The sequence below is a fragment of the Scyliorhinus canicula genome, chromosome 16 (assembly GCF_902713615.1).
Source record: "Scyliorhinus canicula chromosome 16, sScyCan1.1, whole genome shotgun sequence".
Lineage (NCBI taxonomy): Eukaryota > Metazoa > Chordata > Chondrichthyes > Carcharhiniformes > Scyliorhinidae > Scyliorhinus > Scyliorhinus canicula.
Window position 1 is genome coordinate 11,453,874 of NC_052161.1, and position 13,719 is coordinate 11,467,592.

Sequence of the window (13,719 nt, forward strand, 5' to 3'; positions counted from 1 at the left end):
GAGCGTCCAGATGACCAACATGAAAGAGGAATTCCCATCTCTACAATCTCCCCTCGCCCTACAATCCTTCACGATCTCTTGTGCCTGTCCAATTCTGCACTCTTCAACTCCATCAATGGCGACAGTGCCTCCAATTGCCTTGGTCCGGCACGGTAGCACAGTGGTTAGCTCTGTAAAGGGCTGGTTTAGCTCACTGGGCTAAATCGCTGGCTTTTAAAGCAGACCAAGCAGACCAGCAGCACGGTTCGATCCCCGGACAGGCGCCGGAGTGTGGCGACTGGGGGATTTTCACAGTAACTTCATTGCAGTGTTAATGTAAGCCTACTTGTGACAATAAAGATTATTATTATAGGTCCCAAGCTCTGGAATGTCCTCCCTACCCATCCCCAGCACTCTACCTTGCTTTCCTCCTTTAATACACCTGTTAACATCTACCTCTTTGACTAAGCGTTTGGTCATTGGTCCTAATATCTCCCATTTGACTTGGCAAGTTGGTTTGATAATGCTCCAGTAAAGTGCCTTGGGTAGTTGACTACGTTGAAGCTGTTGTATCAATAGAAATTGTTGATCTTCTCTTGCGTGAAGCAAAGAGGATGTCTCTGAAGTCTTCAAGCTTGGGGGAATGAGCACTTTTAAAGACAATTCACGGTCTTTATTGTTTTTACTCTATTGACGAGCACTAACACAGCAGTTATGTTCATTCTAATCATTGCATTAGAGCTTTGTAATGGTTCTGTTGATATCCATTCGTAAAACATTTTGTGTAAATATACAGTCTATTACTGACTAGCATTCCGTTTACTACTCAATAAACTTGTAGTCGTTGTTACTTTTTGGAACTCTCTCCGTCATTTTTCCTGAAGCTGCATTTGAGGTGAACTCTCACAAGATATTTTTGACGACTGCCGAGATTCTGAGGTCTTCGCGGAGCTGAGTCGTCAGATGCTCTTTCGATAGCGACAGTGCCTCCAATTGCCTTGGTCTGGCACGGTAGCACAGTGGTTAGCTCTGTAAGGGGCTGGTTTAGCTCACTGGGCTAAATCGCTGGCTTTTAAAGCAGACCAAGCAGACCAGCAGCACGGTTCGATCCCTAGACAGGCGTCGGAATGTGGCGACTAGGGGCTCTTTCGATAGCAAGACTAGGATAACGAACAGTAGACCTTTGTGTGAGCTACCTCAGCCACCGTATCTATTGGGTATCATCTCAGCAACTCTCCAACTGACATCTTTGCAACATTTAACTGGAAATGAAAATTATTGATCAATGGGCAAACAAAATAATGAATATATTATTTGGGGTACGGTGTTGAAATACACAATATTTTGAAGGCGGCAGGACAGGTTGAGAAGGCCGATAACAAAAACATTCAGGATCCTGAGCTTTATAAATGGAGATTCAAAACAGAAAAATGCCGCAAAATCTCAGCAAGCCCGGCAGCATCCAGAGAGAGAAACAGAGTTAATATTTCTAGTCCAATGTGACCCTTCTTCAGTTGTGAAGTCATAGTGGAGTCGGAAAGTTAGGTTTCTCTCTCTCTGTAGATGCTGCCAAAGATCTGCACATTACAAGGAAAGGTGTCGAGCCTTTCATGGGTGACGAGGAGTTATGTTATATTGTACTCAAACTCCTCCTCTAGCTCTTCCAGGCTCGGGAAACCCTCCTCAATGAAGAGATCCCCAAATCTCTCAATCCCTGCCAGCTGCCACCTCCTGAAACCCCCCATCTAGCCCCCCCAGAGCGAATCGGTGATTATCACAGATCGGTGACGACACCGATGCCTCCTCCAGTCTCATGTGCTGCCTCCATTGCCCCCACAGTCTCAGGGCTGCCACTACCACTGGGCTTATGGAGAACCGAGCCGGCAGGAACGGCGGAGGTGCAGTTAACAGGGCAGCACGGTAGCAGTGGTTGGCACAGTTGCTTCACAGCTCCAGGGTCCCGGGTTCGATTCCCAGCTGGAGTCACTGTCTGAGCAGAGTCTGCACGTCCTCCCCCGGTGTCTGCGTGGGTTTCCTCCGGGTGCTCTGGTTTCCTCCCACAATCCAAAGATGTGCAGGTTAGGTGGATTGGCCATGATAAATTGCCCTTAGTGTCCAAAATAAAAGGTTAGGTGGTGTTACTGGGTTACGGGGATAAAGCGGAAGTGTGGGGTTAAGTAGGGTGCTCTTTCCAAGGGCCGGTGCAGACTCGATGGGCCGAATGGCCTCCTTCTGCACTGTAAATTCTATGATGGTTGGGAATGCACTGCCTGACTGGAAGCAGATTCAATAGCACATTTCAAAAGAGTTAGAATATCTGAAGGGAATAATTGCAGCACCCAAGTAGAACCAATAGGACACGGACACAACAGACTGGATGTGGCTCTTTTCTGTGCTGTATGACCTACTGGTGATCACCACCGGGTGGCAGTAAAGTAACAGGGAAAAACTCGAACCAGCACAGCCATCGGGCTGGATTTTCCGTTTGGGATAGTAAGGGCTGGATTCTCTATCGCCGGGATCCTCCGTTTCGCCAGCAGCGCGCCCACGCCCGCGGATTTCCCGATGGCGTAGGGGTGCTCACAATGGGAAACCCCATTAGCCGGCTGCCGGGATGGAGAATCCCGGCGGGGGCATGCGCACCGGGAGAGAAACAGATGAAGAGAGAGAGGAGGAAGAGAGAAAGAGTGAGTGTGACAGAGGGAAAGGGAGAGTGAGGACGGGGAGAGTCAGTGAGACAGAGAGAGAGAGAGAGAGAGACACACACACACACAGGAAAACAGGTGCAGTGGGACAGAGAATCTCACTTCAACAGGGGCTGGTTTAGCTCACAGGGCTAAATCGCTGGCTTTTAAAGCAGACCAAGCAGGCCAGCAGCACGGTTCGATTCACCTTGCTGGCTACCGGGATCAGGTGTCCTCCTCCATATCCCCGCAATTCCAGCCTTGGCTCTACTCTGAACAGGTGGCACACGGTCTCCCTGGTGAGCTGAAGTAGGCGCCGACTCAGGCAGTCCAGCAGCCCCTCGAGGGTCAGACATCAGGGGTATATTCTTACCTCCTTCTCCTCGGCCTACTGGACAGCCAGCACCTGAGCCTCACCAGCTGGCCCCTGCTCTTCAGGGGCCGGCTCCTATTGTGCAGGGTCCTCCCTGGGCTGGCCCTGGCGCTCTAGCCTCCGCGCGTCTGGAACGGAGCTGAGGCCAGGCAGATAGTGAGCGTAGCTTGCTGCACTTTCCGCGTTCCCATAACCATCCAACGCCACCAGGTTACACGGTCACCCGGGTTGTCCTGCAGCGCCACCCTCAACACGTCCCCTCTGCCCCCATCCCCACCTCACCAGGCCCCCTCGATATGTTGTCGTCCGCACTGCACCCCTGTCCCCATCAGTCAGCGGCACCGGGCCCGTTACGTGGGGTCCTCTATCCTCACCACCTGTCCCTATCCACAGGGGTACCGCTGGCTCTGTGGCCCTTGCCCTGTATCCCAGTGGGGCCTCCTCACTGGTTGGGCCATGTGTTCTCCCATCAGCAGGGTGGCAACTTGTTGTGCGGTGGAGAAGGTCACCCTGAGCCATCAATCGCCTCCATGCTTAGAGGCTTGTTGTGCAGGCAGGTCCAACAGTTGGGAGTGAGCGAGGGGAGTGTTTGACTGCTGGGAGCCTATCTGCAGCGTGAGGTGGAGCCCTGAGTGTAACACACAGGTTGTGACAGGGAGCTGGTCAGGTTTCGTGATCGGGGACAGAATGGAAGGGAGCGGGGGCGCGGTGGGCAGGCAGGGCTTGGAGACAGCAGGTGGTCCTGAGGGGTGGGCTGGCTGATAGTGTGACTGGTGAGGTCTCTGCCGTGAGAGAGGTCAGTGTGCCAGGGAGGGTGCCAAAGGCCACGGTGCATGTGTCCTTTGTTTGGGGTGAGCTCTGCCACTCCCAGCTTCCCCTGCAGTGGGACACTTCTGAGGAGTGGCAGCACCTGGTGGGCCACTGATTGAGCTTGGCCACCCCCATGCCGGTGATGGATCAGTTGGGGTCTGAGGGTCTCCAGAGGGATGGACTGGGTGGGCACCCAAATGACCAGATCCTTTCTGAACATTTACAGGTCACAGCCAGCAGAGGGAGCAGCCAGGGGCCTATAAGTAGCATCAAAGGGGTGTACTTAAATCCATATTTTGCTGCAATGGGGGTTAGAGCCAGACACACTGATCCTGAGGGGGACACCCCGAGTGCACGGAATTGGCACACAGTTGTTCCCTGTTACTCCCCCTGGCCCAACCACTCCCGCCCCAGCAAGCCCTACAATTCAGGAGAGTTTTAAAAGAGCTTTCTTACCTTCCCGCTCCCTGTCAACAACCAAGCCTTCCAGGCCCCACTGCTGAATTGCACCAATTCTCGACGGAGGGGCAGAGCATCAGGTAAGGGTGGAGCATGCGGTGTCCAACCCCATAAGCGATCTTCATCTGATTCAAAATGGCTCCTCTGGAGCCTCAGAAGGGAAGATGGTGAACGTTAGGGCTCACTCACTGGATAACCCGTCATACAAGGTGTCTTCACACTTCTGGCCCCCTGTGTTCTGCCACCTCTCTCTGAGGCTGATAGTAGATGGAACTTTCATGTATCATACATCCCAGTCCCATCCCATCCTCCAGACTCCCTCTCCCCCACACCCAGCTGCCCCCACCCTCTACACCCAGTCCCAGTCCATCCCTAACACCCCTCAGACAGAGGTTAGAGGCAGGACAGACTGTTGGTACATGTTTAATGGTGAATATGCATTGCTGTACCCTAACCCCGAACCATCACCGTTCTCGGTCTTATTTTACATGGTCTACCACTCCTTCATAGAATCATAGAGTCATAGAATTTACAGTGCAGGAGGCCATTCAGTCCATCGAGTCTGCACCAGCCCTTGGAAAGAGCACCCTACCCAAGTCCACACCATCACTCTATCCCCGTAAACTAGTAACCACAACTCGGTGTTACCCCAGGCAGCACATCAGACCCCAACGCAGCACATCAGCCTGCTGCGTGTCTGGCCCTCTGACCCGTGATGCCTTTGGCTGCAGTGCCTCCTCTCCTCCCGTGCCCAGCATTCTCTCTCAAGCTCACTCTCCCTGACTCCAGGTCTCCATGCAGACATTTTCATGGCTGGAATGAGTGGTGTTTTTGGGGAGTGGAGTGCTGGTGGGCAGCTCCAGCTCGTCAGGCACTCCAGCGCTAATTGAGGCCCCAGCAAATCAGACAGCAGCAGTAATGGAAATGCTTTGAATTCACTTGGGCAGCGTGCGGGCTCATTCGCAAGTCTTGACTCGCTTACCGAAGAGCGCCCGCAACAGGAACGCGAATCGCACGCAATTCAATTCCGGAAGCAACCCTTAGTCCCCCAGATGGAGAATTCCAGCCAATATCTCAAAGTTTTGCTTGATTGCGTTCGCGAGCAGTTTCAAACTTTTAACTAATCTAAGGCAATGAGTGAGGATCAGTTGGGTGAAGTCCATTCAGAGCAGTTCAAGGGATGGATACATTGTCTTTTGCAGTAAATGCATCATAGAACATGGAACAGTACAGCACAGAACAGGCTCTTCGGCCCTCGATGTGCCGAGCAATGATCACCCTACTTAAACCCACGTAACCCGTATACCCGTAACCCAACAATCCCCCCATTAACCTTACACTACGGGCAATTTAGCATGGCCAATCCACCTAACCCGCACATCTTTGGACTGTTTTAATATTTACAGGAAGTTTACCTTATCTGGTACCGTTCATGGATAAACATATAATCTAGAGGCTTGGCCTGGGGGCTGCTTAGCAAGCGCTGTAATGGTGCACACACAGCAAACTCACAGAGGTAGAACCGTACGTGTCAGGGTGCCAGGAGATTAGGACTACACACTCACACCATTTCTCCAATCAGGGGTCAGAACAGGCCCTGGTGCTATTGAACAGCAAATGAAAAGATGCCCAGAAGCCAGCTCACCAGACACTTTCCTCTTACAATTACGAGGTGTGTGCACGCATACTCTGAAGGAACATTTCGTTCTATACCAGTAGATGCCCCGTGGCTTTGTTCATGGGAGGTTTGGATCGAGTCTAACCCAGCCTCCACCTGAGTGAATAGATTCCAGTCACTTTATTTACTGCTGGAAGTGGAGTGCAGCTGCCAGGTCCCAGACCAATGGCTACCTTGAGAAAAAAACTTATAATTTTCCATTTAATAAAATATCAGAAGTGCATGTAAAATACAAGACAGTATCATTTCTTTTTGAGAAAGTTAGAAACTGTGTTTTCTTATTGAATTAAAGAACACAAAAGGGGCTGGTTTAGCACACTGGGCTAAATCACTGGCTTTTAAAGCAGACCAGCAGCACGGTTTAATTCCTGTACCAGCCTTCCCAAACAGGCGCCGGAATGTGGCGACAAGGGGCTTTTCACAGTAACTTCATTTGAAGCCTACTTGTGACAATAAGCGATTTTGATTTTTCCAAAAGCCGCATTGAAATTTACAATACCTCGGTTTGGGAATATTGTGTAGTTTTGGGCAATGTATTACAGGAAGGAGAATAAAATCAGTGGAACAGGTCCATCCCAAATACATTAGGACATTACAGGACAGTACGGTGGCACATGGGTTAGCACTGCTGCCTTTCAGCGCCAGGAAACTACGTTCAATTCAGACCCTGGGTGATTGTCTAAGTTTGTATGTTCTCCCCATGTCTGCGTGGGTTTCCTCCGGGTGCTCCATTTCCTCCCACAGTCCAAAGATTTGCAGGTTAGGTGGATTAGTTATGCTATAGGGGCAGCATAGTGGTTAGCACTGTGGCTTCACAGCTCCAAGGTCCCAGGTTCGATTCCCAGCTTGGGTCACTGTCTGTGTGGAGTCTGCACGTTCGGCCCGTGTCTGTGAGTTTCCTCTGGGCGCTCCGGATTCCTCCAAGTCCCGAAAGACATGCTGTTAGGTAATTAGGTCATTCTGAATTCTCCCTGTGTACTCAAACAGGTGCCGGAATGTGGCAACTAGGGGTTTTTCACAGTAACTTCATTGCAGTGTTTTAAAGTATTTTTATTAAGGTTTTGCAGAATTTTTCATAATAAAACAGTAGTAACAATAATAACAAAACAAACTGGAGTGAACATTATTCTTGGCAGTGTTACTGTAAGCCTACTTGTGACAATAAAAATGACTATAAATTGTTCCTTAGTGTCCAAAGATGTGAAGGTTAGATGGGGTGCAGTGCACTGGCCCTAGATAAGCTGCTCTTTCAGAGGGTTGGTGTTTTCTGTGGGAAATACATTTTAGGAGTGGCGCAATGGTTTGGTTCCGATCCTTCAGGGTCCAAAGATGTAGAGGTTAGCTGGGGTTACATGGAGAGGCCGGGGGAATGGCCTAGGTAGGGTGCTCTTTCGGAGGGTCGGTGCAGACCCAATGGGCAGAATAGCCTTCCCCACACTGTAGAGATTCTATGAAGCTGGGGTGAGGGGGAATTCAGTGTTGAGGATTATTTGAATAATTAGCATTTATCACTAGAATAATGATGGGAGAATTGGATAGATTATGGAAGTTAATAAGATAAACAAAACAATAGTTTTCTAATACAAGATGGCAATAAAAGAATAAAAGGTGCTTTTATAAATGATATCTTTATGCAAAGGATGATTGGAATGAAAGTTATTTTATGATGATATCATGCAGCTATTTGTAAAAGGGTGCAGTAATATGGATAAGAGAGCATACATGAACTATGTTCATATGGTGAAAAAAACATCTGTGTCTGAACTTCCATGATTCTAAAATGCAGACTGTTGGCAAAAGGCAAAGTTCACTCACAGGAGACACAAAGAAAAATCAATGCTTGAAATTTGAAAAAAATAGTGGATACACTAGACCAGTCTTCACCTGGAAGAGTCAAGGAAATGTCTTGGAAGTGACTCCACAACAAGTCCTTCGATTGAGGGGTAAACCTTTCAAAACAGAACTAACTTTTTAATGTTCTATGGGCTGGATGCTCATTAAATTCCAGCTCATCCAAAACCCTGCAGCTCATATCCCACACCAAGTCCCATTCACCCATCGCATAGCAAATAGTAGGAGGCCATTCAGCCCTTCAAACCTACTTCGGCATTCATTATATTCATGGCTGCTCACCCAACTCAGTCAACTGTTCCCACTCTTCCCCTCCCCCCACCATATTATTTTATCGCTTTAGCCCCAAGTGCTATATCCAACTGCTTCTTGAAAACAGAGTGTTTTGGCTTCAACTGCTTCCTGTGGCAATGAATTCCATAGGCTCACCACACTCTCTGGGTGAAGAAGACACTCTGTCCTAAACAGTCTACCTCGTATCCTTCCGTATCCACCCCCACCATCGGGAACATCCTTCCTGCATCTACCCAGTCCTGTTAGAATTTTATAAGTCTCTATTAGACCACCCCCCCCCCCCTCACTCTTTTTTAGACACCAGCGAATACAATCCTAACCAACTCACTCTCTCCTCATACGTCAGTCCCACCATCCCAGGAAGCAAGACTGGTAAACCATTGCGGCACTCCCTCTAAAGCAAGTACATCCTTCCTCAGATAAGACCACCCAAAACTGCCCACAAGATTCCAGCTGCAGCCTCGACAACGCCCTGTATAATTGCAGCAAGACATCCCTGCTCCTGTACTTGTTTTCTTGCCATAAAGGCCAGTGTATCATTTGCCTTCTTTATCATCTGTTGCACCTGCATGCTTACCTTCAGCAACTGGTGCACGAGGACACCCAGGTCTCTTTGCACATCCTCCTCTCTGAAGTTATAGCGATTCTGCCTCCCTGTTTTTGCTACCAAAGTGGATAACCTCACAATTATCCACATTAAACTGCAACTGCCATGCGCTTGCCCACTCAGCTCCTGCTCTGCCAAGATATCAAATATAAAATTCTCATACTGTGCTTAAATCTCTTATTGGTCTCCTCCCTCTCACCCGATCTCTACAAACTGGTGCAGTGATTCAGAGTCCCCAACGCCAAAAACTTCACTTCTCCCCCCCAACTCCAACCATGTTTTCCCGCCTGTCTTCAGTCTCCACTGAGCTCCACTGCCCTCTCCATTTCAACTCTCCTCTGCACTGGTAGGGGCTGGTTTAGCACACTGGGCTACATAGCTGGCTTTTAAAGCAGACCAAGGCAGGCCAGCAGCACGGTTCAATTCCGGTACCAGCCTCCCCGAAAAGGCGCCGGAATGTGGGGACTAGGGGCTTTTCACAGTAACTTCATTTGAAGCCTACTTGTGACAATAAGCAATTTTCATTTTCAGTTTTAATTTTCACTGCTTTGGGTGAACACAGCTTAATCTCTCGTCCAATGGAATGGAATACATTTTTCATTTGTCTTGTGGAACCATAGAATTCCAACCGGGATTGTGTGCAACTGAAAAGGCCCAACAATAACCCACCCTGACGGGAGATAAAGATGAATCTGTGAATGCCTTGACCAGGAAAGATCATCTCTCGTTCCCATGGAATTTAAACAGGAGAGCTCTGGAAGAGAGAAAGCAGAGGACGATCGGATGGAAGCCTTTCCGATTATGAAAGGCTTTGATAGGACACACAGAGATGATCCCTAGAATCATTACAGTGCAGGAGGAGGCCATTCGGCCCATCAGGTCTGCATCAACCCTCCGAAAGAGCACCCTACCTCGGCTCCCCCCCCCCCCCCAAAACCCCGTAACTCAACCTAACCTATTGCCGCTAAGGGGCAATTTAGCCTGGACAATCCACCTAACCTCCACACCTTTGAACTGTGTGATGAAAGCGGAGCGCCCGGAGGAAACCCACGCAGACACAGGGAGAACGTGCAGACTCCGCACAGTCATCTGACGCCAGAATTAACCACTGCACCTCTGTGCTGCCCTTTGGTGGGAAAGACCAAAACCAGGGAGCATGAATATACGGTGGTCTCTAGTCAATCCAATCCTTGTTGAGTGGTTAGAATGTGGAACTCTCTGCCATGAGGTCAACAGTATATAACGAAAAGCTATGTAAACACGATGGAGGTAAAGTTAATTATTTGCAGTTTTATGTTTTGAATAATTGGTAAAGTCACTGACCCGACCCAAGTTTAGCCAACTCCACAGAAACAATTAGGTTCATCGCTTCATTTGCTGCCGCAGCCATTGCCCTCCGGATATTGTGCCGATTCAGGCCCAGTCTTCTCTGGCGGCCAAACAAGGCGATCGGCAGATGATTTGTTGCGATATAATACATAGAATCTCAGAACGGTCACAGCACAGGAGGTGTCCACTCAGTCCATCACGTCGTTACTGACGGTCCGCAAGTCCAACAGCAGCTAGGCCCACTCCATCCTCCAGCACCCTCTTCCACAACATCCCATGGCAAATTGCGTGAATTTCCAAGTTAATGACTGCAAGCAGTTGAACCTCCTGCTGACATTTGTGTGTTGTGAAGCTCCCCAGAGTGGTGAGCAGTACCAGTTCGAGGGGGGAGTGTGGAGAGTTAACATATTGGTGCGAGCAATAATGCTGCAAGGCTCTTGAATGAAAAATAACGACCAGGAGATCAGAGGACACTATTGATTTTTTAATAAACCATTAAAATACCTATTGGAAAATTACAACGTGATGTTAAAACCAAGTTAAAGCTAGCAGTTGGTAGGAGCACTTAGGAGTGCATTTTCACGTGAAAACCGTGATTACGTAAGACCAGACCAGCCTAGTATACATTTGTATGAAGCTCCCTGCAGTTCATAAGAAAGAATTTCCTTTCGCATTCAGTAGTTTCTACCTGTGTTCGTCAAGACTTTGTTTTTTTTGTTTTTGAAAAAGTGTTTTTGAACTGATACAGTAAATTTAATTTAAAATCCGAAACTTCCCATTTAACCTGTCGTCATAGGAGATTTGCCCCTTCCCATCCCCACTTTAAAAACAAACTCTCTCGAAACTAATCTCGCGCATGGAACTGGAAATCCCATAGTCACTGGCCTACGCCATCTCCACTGTTCAGATGGAGTGGAACTAAACACTACACAGTGCAGTTTCTCTCCCCCCCCCCTCCCACCCGCCCCCTCCCACCCGCCCCCCCACACCGGGCTCTCCTCAGCAGCCCTGCCTTCAGTTATGATACCCGTCTGAACCTGCTCCTGCACTCACAGGGCTGCCTGTGAGCCAAGCTCGGTTAGGCTCTACGTATTACAAGTTCCTTTGGCTCCATTTGATAACGTTGCTCAGCTAGAATGACCTGCCGCACCACCCATTCCACTGACAACTTACATTTGGTCACCGCGGCTGGAGATCCGGCAAAAAGCCTCATTTGGTTCACTTACCAATAAGTCTGACTGGCAGTTCTAGGACCCGACATCGGAGGGGACAGTTATTCCCAGAGTTGTGAGGCAGTGCACCAAGTGGATGACTCGATATCAGCAGAAATCTACAGCTCACTGTGACCTGATTCTAAGCTAGAGAGGCATTGGCGTGCAGTGGCAGGGAGGGAAGGCAGAGGGAAGGTGGCTTCTGTGGCATGTAATAATATGGGTAGATAGCCCGGGATGGATTAGAGGCCACAACAACAGGTTTGGCATTTCGGAGTGCAGAGCCAAAACAACCTGAACAGGGTGCACAGGTACACATACTGAACCTGCAATTCGCCTAACATCATCCGACTAGTATTTCTGTGCAGCAGAGCACTGCTGGAGGTGCTGTCACTCTGGTCAGAGGTTAGACAGAGGCCCTATCTGCCCAATCAGGTGGGCACTGAAGGTCCCACATATTTGGAAAAGCAGTGCTCTCCCCAGTTTACTGACCAGCATTTGTCCCTCGACCAATACCTAAAACACTATTCATTGTTTTGCCGCTTGTGGGAGTTTATGGTGGGAAAATTTGGTTGCCTCGTTTCCGAAATTACAACAGTGATTACACTTCAAAAGTACTTCATTGGTTGTAAAGCGCTTTGGGATGTCCCGAGGTTTTGAAAGGTGGCATATGTAAATCCCCCTCCCCTCCACACACACACACACACACACACACACCCACCCACACACTCACTCACACATCCTGGTCATAACTTATGCACTGTGCAAAAGACACAAGTGCTTCCGATAAATGGGTTTGTCACCTTGAAACGCAGAGTTCACGGAGAGGAAAGCTACTTTTTGTGCTATTAAACGAATTGGAGTCAGAGCACTGATGGTGATCAGCTCTGGTGAGAAGGAGGGGGTGACTGTTCTCACTAACACAGCAGGTCTGAGTCCATTACAGACATAAAGCACACAAAATCAAACAGCACCCAAACGTCAGTCAAAGCCACCTTCAATTCACTTTGGAAACATTTTTTTAAAAATTCATTCTCAACAACATGCCGGTTCAGGCACTGCCCCAAATTAAAATTTATACCTACAGACACGATACAAAAGAAAGATTACAGATCCAACTCAGTTATGGCTTTTTCTTTGTTTTTCCAACCATGTGTCAACTTCTACAGGTGATCTGGTCACCCTGCGCTTCCTGAACCGCCATATGCAATGTGAACGTAAAAATGCAAAGCCTTAGTAACCAAAATAATGAAACCTGTGCTTCAGTGGAAAGGGAGAGATACAGAGAGAGAGCGAGATACAGAGAGAGAGAGAGAGAGAGAGAGATACAGAGAGAGAGCGAGATACAGAGAGAGAGAGAGCGAGATACAGAGAGAGAGAGAGCGAGATACAGAGAGAGAGAGAGCGAGATACAGAGAGAGAGAGAGAGATACAGAGAGAGAGAGAGAGAGAGTGAGATACAGAGAGAGAGCGATACAGAGATAGATAGAGAGAGAGCGATACAGAGATAGATAGAGAGAGAGAGATACAGAGAGAGAGAGAGAGAGAGAGAGAGAGAGAGATACAGAGAGAGAGAGATACAGAGAGAGAGATACAGAGAGATACAGAGAGAGATACAGAGAGAGAGAGATACAGAGAGAGAGATACAGAGAGAGAGATACAGAGAGAGAGATACAGAGAGAGAGAGAGATACAGAGAGAGAGATGACGAGAGAGAGAGAGAGAGATACAGAGAGAGAGAGAGAGAGAGATACAGAGAGAGAGAGAGAGATACAGAGAGAGAGAGAGAGAGATACAGAGAGAGAGAGAGAGATACAGAGAGAGAGAGAGAGATACAGAGAGAGAGAGAGAGAGAGAGAGAGAGAGAGAGAGATACAGAGAGAGAGAGAGAAACAGAGAGAGAGAGAGATACAGAGAGAGAGAGAGAGATACAAGAGAGAGAGAGATACACAGAGAGAGATACACAGAGAGAGAGAGAGATACACAGAGAGAGAGATATATACAGAGAGAGATACAGAGAGAGATAGAGAGAGAGATACAGAGAGAGATAGAGAGAGAGATACAGAGAGACAGCTAGAGCCAGAGAGACAGCTAGAGCCAGAGAGACAGCTAGAGCCAGAGAGACAGCTAGAGCCAGAGAGACAGCTAGAGCCAGAGAGAGACAGCTAGAGCCAGAGAGACAGCTAGAGCCAGAGAGACAGCTAGAGCCAGAGAGACAGCTAGAGCCAGAGAGACAGCTAGAGCCAGAGAGACAGCTAGAGCCAGAGAGACAGCTAGAGCCAGAGAGACAGCTAGAGCCAGAGAGACAGCTAGAGCCAGAGAGACAGCTAGAGCCAGAGAGACAGCTAGAGCCAGAGAGACAGCTAGAGCCAGAGAGACAGCTAGAGCCAGAGAGACAGCTAGAGCCAGAGAGACAGCTAGAGCCAGAGAGACAGCGAGAGCCAG